Source organism: Carcharodon carcharias, chromosome 1 (genome assembly GCF_017639515.1).
Source record: "Carcharodon carcharias isolate sCarCar2 chromosome 1, sCarCar2.pri, whole genome shotgun sequence".
NCBI classification, from domain to species: Eukaryota; Metazoa; Chordata; class Chondrichthyes; order Lamniformes; family Lamnidae; genus Carcharodon; species Carcharodon carcharias.
The window spans coordinates 221,179,034-221,191,240 of NC_054467.1; the positions used below are offsets into that span (position 1 = coordinate 221,179,034).

General features: G+C 39.1%; 1 protein-coding gene across 1 annotated transcript in view; it reads right to left on the bottom strand.

Annotated features, from left to right (window-relative positions):
- The window catches only part of LOC121280363 (mothers against decapentaplegic homolog 4), an 89,563-nt gene extending 79,712 nt beyond the window's left edge, over nucleotides 1-9,851 (bottom strand). The window contains exon 1 of the mRNA XM_041192313.1: nucleotides 9,831-9,851. The gene's annotated coding sequence lies outside the window, so the exon portion shown is untranslated. The remainder of the gene's footprint in view (nucleotides 1-9,830) is intronic.
- Nucleotides 9,852-12,207: the final 2,356 nt, after the last annotated feature.

Sequence of the window (12,207 nt, forward strand, 5' to 3'; positions counted from 1 at the left end):
TTGTCAAGCATCTTGGTCATTATAAAAAAAATGTTGAACATTGGAGAGGTATCAAATTATGGTGGTGCCCATTTTTTTTTAAAATGTCACCAAAAGAGGTACATTACTAATTTAGCACTGTAAAGATAATGGAATTGACCACAATCAAACTTGAGCATTTTATGTGCAACCAACTTGTATTTTCAAAGCATCTGTAATGTAATAAAACGTCCCACTCAATTCAAAGAAGCATTGTAAAGCAAAATGACACTGAGCCACATAAGGTTATGTTAGGGCAGATTGATCAAAGAAGTGTTTTTTCAAAGTGTACCTTAGAGGAGGAAAGAGAGGAGGAGGGTTGACTTTGTCTGATCATGCTATGATTTTCTCGGTGCATGACTAAGGCTTCCTTAATAATAAATTCCAGCACTATTTCTGATGACTCATGTTAAGCCAGCTGGCCAGAATCACAGTGCAGAAGAGGCCCTGTTTTCTCTCTGCCTCTTTTCATGAATAGCGATGTTACTTTTGTTAACTTCCAACCTGCTGGGACCATTCCAGAATCCAGGGAACTTTGGAAAATCATAGCCAACGCACCCATTATACCTGTAGCTATCTCCTTTAGAATGCTAGGATATAGGCCGTCGGGTCCTGGGGATTTGTCGGATTTTAGTCCCTTAAATTTCTCCCCTACTTTTTCTTGCAGATATTAATTACCTTACTTGCCTCATTTTTTAGCATCTAGGTTACCCTCCATTTCTGGTTTGACATGAGGATGAGAATTTAAAAATCAAGGCATTGATGGAATGGAAACCAATGTAGGTCAGCAAGCACAGGAGTGATGGATGAAAAGAATATATTGCAAGTTAGGATACATGCAGTAGAGTTTTGGAATATGCTTAGTTTATGGAGGGTGGAAGCATTGCAAAAAATCAGTCTAAAGGGCACAAAAGCATGGATTGGGTTAACAGCAGAAGGACAGAAGTGAGGGCAAAGAGGATAATAGCATGGGAGTGGAAATCAGTGGTCTTTGTGTTGGAGCAAATGTGGGATTGCAATTTTACTTGGGGTCAAATAGAACACTGAACTGTTAACAGTCTGGTTCAACTTCAGACAGTTGCCAAGGAGAGGGATGAGATTGGTGGCTGAGGAATGGAGTTAGTCAGGGATGTCGAAGACAATGGCCCAGGTACTGCTACCAAAATAATAGAGAGTTTAATGGCACTGCCATTATTAATGCAGCTGTCAATTTGTGGCAAGGAAGAAATATCCCGTGAATTGCAAATTATCACAAGACAGTTAGCACCCCTTCAATATTGGACTGGTGGAAATGGTAGCTTGCCCTCAATCACTCAAAAATTTCATGAAATCACTATATTTTGCACATAAATTATCAATTAAATTCAGTGCTAAAAGTTAGGCTTGCTATTTAACAGCTCAAGTACCTTTCCATGATAAGACTTATGTTCTTGTATGCCATCTCCAGCCCAGAAACTGTAGAGAAACATTCCAAAGGTAGAGTTGTTTGGAGAGTTTTTAAAAATCCTACTTTTCCTTTCCATTTTATTATTTTTCAATCTGATCTTTCTCCTTTTATTTCTCTTTCTTTCTGTACCTGATTTCATTAATTCAATGTTTCCATTTCTGTCATTCCTTTATTAGAATTTAAATATTGTTGGCTAAGGATAGATTTCAAGTCCCATAATTACCCTCACCATGATGTTATAAGCTTGCATGTCCAGCAACTTGCAGTGCAAAAAACATTTCAAGCAAAAGGTAAGGGAAAGAGAAAGTTTAATTAGTGGGGCACACCAAGAGATGCTTCACTCCAGTAGAATTGGGCCAAAGGTTTTAGTCTTCCAAATGTTTAACTAAAGTTGAAGAACAAAAAAAAATCACAACAGTGTACTCTATTCCAAGTCCATATAGATATATGACATGGTCTCCCACACAATCTATTGATTTCCCCATTTTAAAAGAAAATGATTTTTTTCCCCCCAAACCTCTCCACCCATTTTCTAAATAGTTCCTATTTAAAGGTCTTAAATGACCCTGCAATCTTGTCTGATAAAATAAAAACAAAGAGGGAAAAAGTTACTCTCAGGGAAATTTTGAAATAAAATTACAAAATTTTTGAGTATACAGATCAGTCAACATCTGTTCAGGGAGTAAAACACATTATGGCATTTCTGGTGTAATCTTCAGAAGAATTGATGATTTTGAGAAAACATGTATTTTAAGAAGAAATAAAAAAGGAAAAATGTAGGAAAGGCTATTTTTATTTCAGACTTACTGCACCAACAATATCTTGCTTTTGTATTTTAATACATTTGGAAAATGAGAGAAAAAGAGGTGAGCTAGTAAAGAAAGAACTAGAAAGAACTAAATAAAGGTGGGGAAAAAAACTGAAACAATCTGCAACAATGAAGATCAGAACAGAGAATTAAAATGAAACAATGGATCTGCAAATCATGAGAAAAGATAAAGAATGGTTCCACAACATGTACTGTGCACTGGTAAAGGGTGTCCAATCCAAATGACAATCTGCCTTCCCTTCCCTTGGACACTAACAAACCCATCCCACATCACAAGTACTCACTAGAGTGAAGAAAATAAGGTTGTAGAACATAAAAAAGTTACGTTTCCAAACAACTGTATTCAGTAGAAAGATAAGATACTCTTTCTGAAACCTATGTTGAGTTTTGGGATAAAAATAAGATGAAGCAGTCAGCAGAAATGGGAAGTGGATTTAAAATGCAGTGCCACAAGGTGGTCAGGGTCACAATTCCTAACAAAAGCCATCACTTAATCTGCATTTGGTATCCCCAGTAGAGGAAATCACTGAGTGGGAAATACAGATTAGAGAAAGTCCATGTGGACTGCTTACTGAAATGGGAAGTTTTATTTGTGGCCCTGGGAAAGTGGCATGGGTACAACTAAACAGAAAGGCTGTGCATCTCCAATTAAAATGAAAACTATTGCAAAAACACACGTGGAAGGTGGAGTCATGGAAATTTGGACTCCATCTAAGAGCTTGTGGCACATATTAACTAACTTGATGGGGGGGGGAGAGGTGAGGAGGAGAGGCACAAGGTAGGAGGAGGGGAATAGAGTTCATTTCTATAATCTCAAACCTTCCACAGAGCTTGTGACATTTATATTTAGTGCCCTCAAATGTTATCCTCATTGTCCATCTTAAATAGCTCCAGTGTCATCTACACATTCCATTCTTTGAAGCACAGCATAGCATCTCTGCAGTCTTTTTGTTAGCAAAAATAAATTTAGGCACAATTTTTTCATAACTTAGTCATCGATAACAAAAAATTGCATTTATACAGCTCCTTGTATGTAGAAGAAATCTCTAAAATATTTCATCAAGGTCAAAGGACAGAGCCAACAAAGGTCATATTCTTGGCAAATCCTTCTACTTAAGGACAATAAAAGATACCCACACTCATGTTGAAATAATTGCTACTTATGGGGGGGGGGGGGGTGCGAGGAAGTCATTTACAAATGACGCACCATTTCATGTGGGGATGTGGTGGCATAGTGGCGATGTCATTGGACTCGTAATCCAGAAAGCCAGGATTATGTTCTGGGGACAGAGGTTCAAATCCCACCATTGGAGCTGGTGGAATTTAAGTTCAATTAAGTAATAGAAAGAAATGTGGAATTAAAAGCTAGTCATTTTACCGAAGCCATCATTGATTTAGTAAAAACCCATCTGGTTCACTAATGTCCTTTAGGGAAGGAAATCTGCCATCCTTACCTGATCTGGCCTACATGTGACTTTTAAATGCCCTCTGAAATAGCCTAGCAAGCCACTCAGTTGTACCAAATGACTACAAAATCAAAAAGGAATGAAACCAGATGGAACACCTGGCATTGACCTAGGCACCAGAACCATCACTGTCGCTGGGTCAAATTCCTGGAACTCCCTTCCTAACAGCACTGTGGGTGTACCTACACCACATGGGCTGCAGTGGTGCAAGGTGGTGGCTCACCACCACCTTCTCAAGGCAATTAAGGATGGATGACAAATGCTGACCTAGCCAGCAACACCCACATCCCATCAAAAGAATAAATTTAAAAAAATTAAAAATCAAACTTTACCTTACTAAATGTAAAAAAAGTGGTGATTTGAGTCTATTTAAACTATATAGCATTTAAATTATGTTACTTTTTTTCACTCATGGGATGTGGGTGTCACTGGCAAGGCCAGCATTTGTTGCCTGTCCCTAATTGCCCTTGGACTGCTCAGCCATTTCAGAGGGCAGTTAAGAGCCACTGACATTGTTGTGGGTCTGGAGTCACATGTAGGCCAGACCAAGTAAGGACAGCAGATTTCTTTCCTTAAAGGACATTAGTGAACTAGATGAGTTTTTACAATGACCAATGATAGCTTCATGGTCACCTTTGCCGAGATGAGCTTTCAATTCCAGATTTATTAATTAAATTAAAATTCCACCAGCTACCATGGTGGGATTTGAACCCATGATCCTAAAGCATCAGCCTCCTATCAGCTAGTATTACTAACCCTGTGACAATGTCACCAACTCCTTTATAGTTTAAACTATATATAGGGTTCAACTGAAACTTTTGCTTCTTTGGCCACTTTTGGTCACAAGAGGCAGCTCTGCAAATAGCTGTGAAATTGATCCCTAGTTTTGATATAATCTTGATAACCTGGACTCAGATGTAGGGCATAATTTCAAAGTTTGCAAGTGACTCAAAGCTCAGAAATGTAGTAAAAAATGGAGGTTATTGAGGAGGATAGTAACAGACATCAGAAAGACAGATTGGTGAAATGAGTAGACTCATTGCAGATAAAATTTGATAGAATGAGGAGAGGCAATATGAACTCAATAGTACAATTTTAAAACAAGCACAGGACAGAGAGACATGGGGATTTGTGAACAAAGCTTCGAAGAAGCTGGGATAAGTCAAGAAAGCAGTTAAAAAAAGCATATGGGACCCCTGAATTTATTAATAGCAGAAAAGTACACAAAAGCAGGAAAATTATGCTAAACCGTTATAACACACTGCTTAGATCAGCTGGAGTATCACAGAATCACAGTCCAGAAGAGGCCCTTCGGCCCATCACGTTTGCACCGACACATGAGAAACACCTGACCTACCTGCCTAATCCCATTTACCAGCATTTAGCCCATAGCGTTGAATGTTATGATGTGCCAAGTGCTCATTCAGGTACTTTTTAAAGGATATGAGGCAACCCACCTCCACCACCTTCCCAGGCAGTGCATTCCAGACTGTCACCACCCTCTGGGTAAAAAAGTTTTTCCTCACATCCCCCCTAAACCTCCTGCCCCTCACCTTTAACTTATGGCCCCTCGTGACTGACCCTTCAACAAAGGGGAACAGCTGCTCCCTATCCACCCTGTCCATGCCCCTCATAATCTTGTACACCTCGATCAGGTCACCCCTCAATCTTCTCTGCTCCAACAAAAACAACCCAAGTCTATCCAATCTCTCTTCATAACTTAAATGTTTCATCCCAGACAACATCCTGGTGAATCTCCTCTGCACCCCCTCCAGTGCAATCACATCCTTCCTATAATGAGATGACCAGAACTGCACACAGTACTCCAGCTGCGGCCTCACCAAGGTTCTATACAACTCCAATATGACCTCTCTACTTTTGTAATCCATGCCTCGATTGATAAAGGCAAATGTGCCATATGCCTTTTTCACCACCCCACTAACATGTCCCTCTGCCTTCAGAGATATATGGACACACACACCAAGGTCCCTTTGTTCCTCAGAACTTCATGTCATGCTGTTCATTCAATGCTTCCTTGTCAAATTACTCCTTCCAAAGTGTATCACCTCACACTTTTCAGGATTAAATTCCATCTGCCACTTATCTGCCCATTGGACCATCCCATCTATACCTTCTTGTAGCCCAAGACACTCAACCTCACTGTTAACCACCCGGCCAATCTTTGTGTCATCTGCAAACTTACTAATTCTACCTCCCACAGTCATCTATGTTGATTATATAAATGACAAATAATAGGGGACAGAGCACAGATCCCTGTGGTACGCCACTGGACACTGGCTTCCAGTCACTAAAGCATCCTTCTGTCATCACCCTCTGTCTCCTACAACTAAGCCAATTTTGAATCCACCTTATCAAATTACCCTGTAGCCCATGTGCATTTGCCTTCTTTATAAGTCTCCCATGTGGGACCTTGTCAAAGGTTTTGCTGAAATCCATATAAACTACATCAACTGCACTACCCTCATCTACACACCTGGTCACCTCCTCAATAAATTCAATCAAGTTTGTTAAATTCAATCAAGTTTGTTAGGCATGACCTCCCTCTGACAAAGCCATATCGACTATCCCTGATCAAACCTTGCATCTCCAAGTGGAGACAGATACTCTCCTTCTGAACTTTCTCCAATAGTTTCCCTACCACTGACATTAGGCTCACTGGCCTGCAGTTCCCTGGCTTATCTCTACAATGCTTTTTAAATAGCGGAACCACATTAGCTGTTCTCTAGTCCTCTGGCACCTCCCCCGTGGCCAGAGAGGAATTAAAAATTTGGGTCAGAGCCCCTGCGATCTCCTCCCTTGCCTCCCTCAGCAGTCTGAGACACAAATCATCTGGACCTGATCAATCCTGGGCACCACACTTTAGGAAGGCTATCAAAGCCTTGGAGAAAGTGCAGAAGACATTTACTAGATTGGTGCCAGGAATGAGGGACATCAGTTATGCGGAGAGTCTGAAGAAACTGGAATGGTTATTCTGAGAGCAGAGAAGTTTAAGAGGAGGTTTGAGGGTTTTCCAAGTCATGAGTACTTTTGATAGAGTAAACAAGGAAATACTGTTTCCAGTGGAAAAGAATCAGCAGTCAGAAGATAAAATGGAATTGATGTCATGTGCAGGCCGGATCGTGTAGTTCCCTTCATTGAAAGGCATTGATGCTAGTTCAGTAGCCTCCATAACATTTTTTTCTGATGTTAGCCCACAAAGTACCAAATTTATTAAATTCAATTTCACAATTTGGGATGATGGGATTTGAACTCAATCTCTAGACTGCTAATCCAATACAGGAGCCCTAGCAAAACACTACCCATTTATGCCCTCACACCAGTTACTATTTTCAGCCATAACAATATTCCTAACCATTGTGCCACATTCCAGTTGTGTGCCTTAATTTTATGAATCAGCCTTCTAAGTGGCACCTTACCAAATGCATTTTGAAACTCCATATGCACAATGTCCACTAAGATATACTTATAACTAATTATTTACTTCAGGTTAAATACTAAATTGACCAGACACTACTTGCCTTTATCAAATTCATGCTATGCATAAAACCTTTAATACCAGTAAGTTTAACAACTGTCGTTTTTAACTAGCCATGCAACATTATGCCTACCTTTAATTCCTCTAAATATTTAAGTGCACTGGCATTGGCAATGGCCTAGTATTATGAATATCCAGCGTGTGGCAATTTCACTAATAAAATTTACAATGTCTTAAAAAGGCACAGTAAGTAAGTTAATGGTCATTTGTAAACTTGTCAAGTGCTCTTCAGTCTCAGCTATTAGTTCTCAATGCTATCCAAAGCAAACTAATGTCTGAACTTCTCATTCCAAATAGCTTAGCATAAATTTTGGCGGGGGGGTGTTGTGAAAATAGTCAAAAATCTCTCTAGAGTAATCATAAATACCTTTCATATCTCTAAGTGCCCTCTATTCTTTAAATAGTCCACACAAATTTTTTTAAAATATGCAAAGTATTCCAAAATGCTGAATGCACTTTTATCAACAGGTTTTAAGTTTTTAGGTACTCCTCGCCATGGGATATTGTATTGATTTCTGACCTTTGATTATCCTCAGCATATCTTCTAAATTTTCACATGATCTGCAATTTCTACAGAAAATATTTTCTCCATTAATTATGTGTTCTTAAACATGTGACCCCATTGCTTGGTGTTGTCTACCACCCATCTGAACAATGACAAATTGAGGTATCATCACATCTTTTCTCCCTCAGTCTCTGAGCAAAGCAACTTCTCGCTGGCAATTTCAACTTCCATTTCAACTCCAACTCATCATGTTCCTCCTCAATTCCTCCCTCAATCTCTTAGTCCACCTAAACTCTCCCCCCTTTGACTTTATATCTCATGTGTCTTTGTAACTCCTTTTGTGTCAATCACAGATAAGGCAATGTCTAATCGCTTACAAGTATCTCTCCACCCACATCACCCTTCCAACCCCTAACCTTACTTCCTTCTGGGCTCATTCCTGAAAAAAAAACTCCAATTCACTTACACTGCACTTTCAAAATCCCAACTGACCAACCTTTGGCCCTCCACACCACCTATGCAATCATATCTTTCTCTAGTTTTGCTCCTATGCCATACCCTGCTTCCTCAGCTTTATTTCCACTAAACTGTTGACCATCTGACCTTCCCAGCCCCCAAGTTAGCTGATATGTCTCCTCAGACATTGTCCCTGTCCTTCAAATCTACCATTATCACCCTTCTCCTCAAAAAAAACCTCTGATCCATTCCATCCTTGCACACTACCACTGCATCTCCGACCTCCCTGTCCTCTCTCAAATTCTTGCATATGCTGTTGTCTTCCTAATTCATGCTGATCTATCTTGGAACTTTATGTTTAAATTCTTCCAATCGGGTTTCCGTTCCTTACCAAAGTCACTATGATATCCTGTGTGACAGTGATAATCTATTCTTCCTTGTCCTTATTGACTTTGACATGGTTGACCACTTCAGCTTCCTCCAATTCTGTTACTTCTGATGCATCCCCAAGGATCTATCCTTGGCCTCTTCCTATTTTTCAACTACATGATGCCTCCTTGGTGATGTCATCCGAAAACATTGCATCAATTTCCACATGACATTACTAAAATTGCCCATTTCCACCTCTAACATCATCTGACTCTGCTCCACCTTAGTTCAACTGTTCTTGAAGTTCTGATCCATGCCTTTGGTGCCTCTAGATTTGAATATTCCAACGTGCTCTTAGCCAGCCTTCACTGACCTACATTGGCTCCCATTTAAACAATGTCTCAATTTTAACATTTTCATCCTTGTTTTCAAATCTCTCCACAGTTTCATCCCTAAATCTAGAGCTTCACAACTGTGAGATGTCTGCGCTCAGCAAATTCTGACTTAAGCATGCCCAGATTTCACCTGCACAACCAATGGTGGCTGTGCCTTCTGCTGCCTAAGTCCTAAGTCCTAGAATTCCTTTGACCTCTCTAGCTCTTTTTCCTCATATAAAATGCTCCTTGAAACCTACCTCTGATCAAATATTTGGTCATCTGCCCTAATATTTCATGTGGCTTGGTGTCAAATTTTGTTTGATGGAGCTCTCCTTGGGATGTTTGACTACGTTAAAAAAGCTAAGTAAAAACGCAAGTTGCTGTTTATGTTATCATTGCCTTACCTGTGTGGTCAAATTGAACTATTTCAATTTGCAAAGGAGCCAAATAGGCATACAAAATGGCAGATGATCAAAGATATAATTACACATACAAATAAAGGGGTGTTTTGTTGACTTAACATGTATGTGCGTTCTAGAAAATATATTAAACCAGCTCTGGGTATACATTGTTTTCAATTTTAAAATACACTAACATAACTGAGGAAAAAAATCAGTCTGAAGGAAATCACTGCAAAAAAAAAACCTGCATCTTACCGTGATGTGATTGCTTGCATGCAGTCATCCCAAGACATCCCCATTCAACATATTTCAAAAACAAAATGTAAAACTGATCATACAGCAAGGTTTGCTGCAAATTTTAAAGCATTATTGAACTGAATAGATATTTGAATAGATATTGACTTACATTGCATCATAGACAAGTTAATTCAAACACGTACAAACAGGGTCTGGAGGCTGTCACAGCAGTTTGCTTGACTGGAGGCAGCCTTTTTCAACCACCTAATTCATGAAGAAAGATGAGATTCATTTTTGAGACCTTGGTTTTTAAACTGACTTTACTGAAAAAAAGCACACATTGGAGAATGTTTTCAGCAATACTTCGGAATTAGCTTCCAATTTTCAAATGAAAGCTGCACATTGAATAAGAAAGCATGGAGGAAAAAAATACGAGTTAGATTTGGTTAGCTTAGACAAAAAAATTGAGATCAAGCAGGCAGACCGAGTTCCAGCTGTAAAAAAAATTAAATTGATATTTTTCTTCAAATTCTATTTTGCTATTGTTGGATTGTACAGGACTTGTCCTTCATAGAATGTCAACTATGCTTTGCAGATTGCTTGGTACCTGCAAATAACCAAGTATCTTAATATTCTGTACACTTCTTCAAGTAGGGATACTAATTAGCAGGGCCAGTGTTTTCCCTAGGCAAATGACTCAGATCATAAGGGAATTAGGGAGTTCATAAACATATTAGGGAAAGGAAAAAAGGAGGAAGAGGGGAGCAAAATTGAGGGGTTTTATTGGGAATAAATTGAGCACAGTTTGAAAGCAATCAGATGTGATGGGTTTATAGTGGGCGGTGGAGATCTGCCTATTGATGTCCACCTAATGGAGAAGTGAGAAGTGAGGGAGGAAGAAGAGGAGTGCTGACTGAAATCAACCAGTCCCTCCTGGTATAAAAACAGGAGATATTGAAATGCTCAGCAAGTCAGGCAGCATCTATGGAAGAAAGAAACAGAAATAACATTTCAGGTCAATAATCTTTCACCAGTTCTTAAGGATATCGAAATGAATCTGAAAAGATGGGAGATGATGGCACAATGGTAATGTCACTGCAGTAGTAATCAAGAGGGTAGTAATGCTCTGAGAACAGGGGTTCAAATCCTATCATGGCAGCTGGTAGAATTTATATTCAGTTAATAAATCTGGATTTGAAAACTAATCACAGTAATGGTGACCATAAAACCATCAACTGGTGTAAAAACCCATCTGGTTCACTAATGTCATTGAGGGAAGGAAATCTGCCATCCTTAGCTGGTCTGGCCTACATGTGACTCCAGACCCACAGCAACATAGTAGATTCTTAACTGCCCTCTGAAATGGCTGAGCAAGCCACTCAGTTTAACGCTATTAGGGATGGGAAAGAACTACTGGTCTTTGTCCACATCCCTGAAAGAAGCAAAAAAAGACAAGAACCAAAGAGAACTCTGATGAACACCAGAAATTTTGCAACTATTATTCAAATCTAACCAGTTGCACCTAATAATGGCATTCCCACAGTCCAAGAGGATTAGAATCATACCGTTCTTCAGAATAATTAATCAAATATCTTTGCCTTTTTGTTAAAACTTCAAACTTATTCATCTATTAGTTCCAATTTTAACTGAAATTAGACATACCATTAGGTGTTTTAGATTGTCTATTTCAGAATCAACGGCTCTATGAAATTGGAGAAGTAAACTTTTTTTTATGTCTAGTCTTGCTTCAGGCTGGACAAATTCATCTTCATGTCTTCCAATCTGCAATTGAATTTAACGTTATGCTAGTGAAAAGTAGCAGGGGAAGGAGTATCGCAACATAAAAGGGGAACGAGATTCTATTTTTGTAAGCAAGACACTTTATTCAAATACAAGTTGCAGTTTAGTTGTTTGAACAGAATTAACAAATGTTCACAGAAAACAAAGCACCTTGATGGCTCAGCAAGTAAATGCATTGACTGGGTTATTACTAAATTAGACAAATTAGTTAAATTATAGGATTAATCCCAGGTCTTTCCTAACTCCTTTAGTAGAGAAAGGGAGAGTTAAAAAAACTAAAAACAAAAGTCTTAAGCACAATAATCATTAATTCAACCACAATATACCCTTTGGCCTTTGTGACATTAAAAAACTTCATACATCTCAATAATGCTTATTTGATAGTTTAGATTTTTTTTGCCAGGACAGCAGAGGAAAGCAAAAGTGAATGGGAGGTGAATGCAATCTGGCAAAAATTGAATCTATTTCCTTTTCAGAATGCAGTAGGTCTTCAGACTATAACTGCTGCTGAGGGATTGGCTAATTTGCCCCATCTGACATAACCAAACCATGTGGTGTTGAATGAGGGGGAACAGCAATAACCAGCATTATGCTTCTTCTGTTAACACCCACTTCCAAGTATTTGGGATGTGCCTCACCTCCATAACCATGATTGAAAATATAGAGGATTGTCAGCATGATCCTGTATCCTTTTGCTTCATTCTACTGATTTGCCATGTCACCCATTCCAAATCCCTGAAATTCTG